Source organism: Leptonychotes weddellii, unplaced genomic scaffold, assembly GCF_054177405.1.
Source record: "Leptonychotes weddellii isolate Sample4059 unplaced genomic scaffold, ASM5417740v2 HiC_scaffold_12279, whole genome shotgun sequence".
Lineage (NCBI taxonomy): Eukaryota > Metazoa > Chordata > Mammalia > Carnivora > Phocidae > Leptonychotes > Leptonychotes weddellii.
In genome coordinates, this window is record NW_027701383.1 from 2295 (window position 1) to 6328 (window position 4034).

Consider the following 4034-nt stretch of genomic DNA (forward strand, 5'->3'; position numbering starts at 1 on the left):
TGGGAAAAGCTGTGTTTTTATTTTTTCACGAGCTTCCAGCTGGAGTGTAGCATCTTCTTCGATTATGGAACAGAAGCAACAAATTACAGCAGCGTTAGCAGGCCTGGGGATGTCCTCACCAGTGGAATCAGAGAAATTTCCTAGCACCTTGTTACTGTTGTGGAATCTGGAGCTCATGTCTCTGCTCCTCTCTGCTCCGAAATTACAAGTCATGAGACCTGCCCCTGGGTCTTACTACACATGCTTTAGTAAAGATGCACATGCATTGCTTTCCGCAATTGTAATTCAATACCCATTTTGATATTTGTGTGTTATTTGTCATCCTTCTGGATTTTATTTTATGCATCTAAACACACAAATCTGGGAAGGGGTCCGTGGGCCTCACTGGCCTGCTGAAGGGAGCCGCGGCTCTGTCTACCTGCCGGGCTGGGCTGTGAGTCTGCCCTGTGGTTTTCAGGGAACGCCTCACAACCACACTGTGAGGTTGCTATTGACAATCCCCCCAGTTACCAGATGGAAAGATTGAGGCTCGCAGAGCAGACACCTTGCTCCTGGGATGCAAAACAACAAGGGGCCGAGTTGGAACTGAATTCCAGGAAAGCTGGTCACCCCTTCCTCACCGTCCCACTTGCCAGCACGTCTTCAGACCCCCAGCAGTCCCCTCTTTCTTGGGAAGCCCCTCTCCCTGAATCATGGCTGAGCAAGGTCTGTCTGAAATCATGAAGTGCATGTTACCCAGAGCTGGAAACCCACCAAAGAGAGATGAGTAAAGTGTTCCACTCCCCTCATTTTTGAGTGGAAACACGGGGCGTTACCCTCTTTCGTGTTACTTAGCGAGGCTGTTGCAAGTGCTCCCGAGTGAGCGAGCACATTCAGGTGTCTCCGAGTGCGCAGCGCCTGCAACAGGCTCGGTCCGGGCCAGACTGGGTTGAGTTCTGGGCAGACAGACGGGAAGAGGAGGCGAGGAAGGAAAGGGTGATCGGCTGGAGAAAGGAGAGGGCAGAGAAGGAAGCAGGAGGCAAGCCGAGACACAGCCTGTGCGTGGGCAAATCAGAGAAGGCAAGGGACCCAGGCCCGCTCTTCCATAGACGTGGGTTCAAATCTGCTCTGGCCTCACCAGCTCTGTGAACCGTGCTCTGTGTCCCAGCCTTGGACTGGAGACTTTGCGCCTGCCTCGGAAATGAGCGTGGGGTTGTCAACTCTGCGTTTGACTCCGGTGGGCGCCCCATCCGTGGAGACACAGATGATGTGGGCCTGGCGTCCTCTGGCACCCTGAGCCGTTGCTGGCTTGGGCTTCAGGGACGGAACATATTCAGCGTCTTATCCCAGTCCTGTGTGTCGCCACCGAAAACCGCTCCCTGATCTCCATCTGCTCTTCACCTGAAACCATCCTGGTCTTGTGGACCACACGCCTGTCGCCACCACCAGCCAGGCGTGGAATGGGGGTCCCGAGAGCACCAGGGGTGGCACGGGGGTCCCGAGAGCATCAGGGGCGGAACGGGGGTCCCGAGAGCACCAGGGGCGGAACGGAGGTCCTGAGAGCACGAGGACAACCCAGCTGTGAGCCCGCAGCACCTTTCCTCCCTGGAGTTTTCGGCACAAGGAGCCCGTGCCCCTCAGGATTTGTTGGCCCAGTCCCGCAGGGGTCACTTGTCATTCCCGCTCCTTCCGTGTGCATGCTCAGCATCCTGACAGCGACCCCCAAATAGTGGAGCGAGTCCAGAGTTTCTGCACTTGTCTTCCTAACCCTGAGCTTGAACACCAACTTGGGTTTCACATTTCATAGCGGCGCTGTCCTTCCCAAAAAAACCCAGCCCATTTCCATCGTTAGCTGTCACTTCCCAGAAACCTCACTTACACAGCTTAAAACGATAAATAGCAAGTTCCTTTTCCAAACATCCTTTGGGAGAGTATGCATGGCCCTACAAACAAGGGTGAGCCACCCTCTGGGTGGAGCACTGTGAAATTGTCGCCTTGGTCTCTGATTCTTGAGGACCTGACCTGGCCGCCTGGCCAGGTACGAGTTCCCTGCCCTGGGTGTGTGGCCGGCCCTCTGATTTCCATGCTGGTGGGGGACCAGGGCTGAAGAGCACGCCGTCAGCAGGAGCTCAGGAGGGAAGGCACACGGTTCCCCAGGCTGGTGGCCAGGGCACGGCGTCTTTCCTAGGTGACTCACCCGACTCAGGTGGGTCCCATGCTCACTGGGCAGCTGCTGGGCTCAGATGGCCAAGCGGGGAGGCAGGGTCTTCACATGGCTCCGCTCAGGATAGTTGCCGAAAACCCCCCTGAGGCCCAGGGCACCCACGTCAGGAGGCTTGGCAGAAGCTCTCTTTACAAAGGGAGTTACCCAGGATTGCAGAAGGACTTGGCCTAACATTAAGATGTTTTATGACTCTGATTAACCAGGAGCAGGGAGCTGGAGAGAGGCGGTGATTAATCGTCCCACAGAGGAGCTGGACCCCATCATCCCCACGTGGACAGAGAGCCTGGAGCAGCCAGAGGTGTTTGCTGTCCCCCCCGCCCCCCGTGTCCCCACCAAGAAGAAGCCCAATTCCAGCCAGCAGGTGAACCTCGGGTCTGCTGGGCGGGTGCTTTGTCTTTCTGAGCGGCCTGCACATTGCAGAGCCCAGTTCCTGCCCTCGGAGGGGGCGCTGCCGAGCACAGACAGACAGACATCTCATGGAGGACAGAGGGGACCTGTGTCGTGGGGGGTGAGATCTGCGTGCTGGGAGCACAGGGAGCCCAAATCCCCCTGGCGAGGGCTGTCCCCGAGGGGCCCTGGATGCCTCTTTTGAGACAGGTGTACGAAAGAATCACAGGAGGACACAGCCCGTGACATTGCAGGGTCTCTGGTGTGGGCCCCACGGGGAGGCTCTTTGACAGCCTAGTCCTGAGCAAGTCCCTCCTTCTTTCAGGAAGAGTGTTTTCTCCCTGGTTGGGTTTCTCTCTCTGCTGGGCCCAGAAAGCTCAGGGCCAAATTTGGGGGCCAAGGTTTTGAGTTCTCGAATTCCCATAATGTATACAGAGCATTCTGACTCCCCCTTGCCCGTCTTCCTGTCTGAGTTCTGTGCCCTGATCCCTCAGGCATTTGCGTTTCTGGTTTTCGGTTTTAGGGCATGCACCGCTGTGTGCATCTCCCATCCGCATGGAATGAGGGTAATAAAGAGCTCGTCTGTCTGTCCTGCCCGGCGGGGGGGGTCTCCGCTGTGCCCACGCGTGAGACTGTCCGCGTCCCCAGAGGAGGTCCTCTCTCAAATCCACCCAGAAACAGAACAGGTGGGGTCGGGCGCAGGGCACACAGTTATAGAAACAACCCGTCTGGTCCCCAGGGGCTGGTAAAGGAGGTCTTCGTGTACAAGACTCTCTTTAGTCTCTCAAAGGAATGAACTAGAGCTGCATCCATCAATGTGAACAATTCTCCAAAACAGACGACTGAGCCAAAAATCAAGTTGCAGAAGAACATGTATGAGATGATATTATTCAAAACCTTTTTTTTTTTTTTTTTAGCTTAAGTGGTGTTCAGCACTTTGTTTGTTTGTTAGATGGCACTCTGGTCACCAAACTGAGGACGTGTGACTCCTCAGAGGTCAGGGCCTTCCTTGAAGGACCCTAGTCCTTCCCATGTTTCCAATGGCTCATGTACATCTGTGGAAATTGACCACTGGGCTCAGGGACACAGACCATGTGGTCTTAGCCGAGGCACCAAGCAGTCAGTGGGTCCATGTGGGAACACAGGAAAGCTCCCTTTTTGGGGTTCCATCAGGACAGAACAGGGATGGGGCTTCTTCCTGGGCCACCCATGGGAGACAGAAAGCCATGGCTAGGTGGGGTGAGGGACACCTCTCCTCGGGCACAAAGTCTGAGAGGGTGTCCTCTTCAGGCCCATTGTGATGCTGTCATTGGAGAACAAAAGCAGAAAGGAACAAGTGTCCATGAGGATGAGGAGAAACTGAGACCCTTGTGCCTTTGCTGGTGTGAATGTAAATGTGGTGGCCGCTGGAGTTCCCGTAAGATCCCGTGATTCTTTTTTTTTT

At 55.3% G+C, this 4034-nt stretch overlaps 1 long non-coding RNA gene across 1 annotated transcript; it reads left to right on the forward strand.

The window, feature by feature from the left end:
- Positions 1-1709: 1709 nt before the first annotated feature.
- LOC145718221 (uncharacterized) lies at positions 1710-3944 on the forward strand. Its single transcript, XR_014141661.1, has 3 exons — positions 1710-2501; positions 3114-3156; positions 3881-3944. It is a non-coding gene; the product is annotated as an uncharacterized LOC145718221 (long non-coding RNA).
- The last annotated feature ends 90 nt before the right edge of the window (positions 3945-4034 follow it).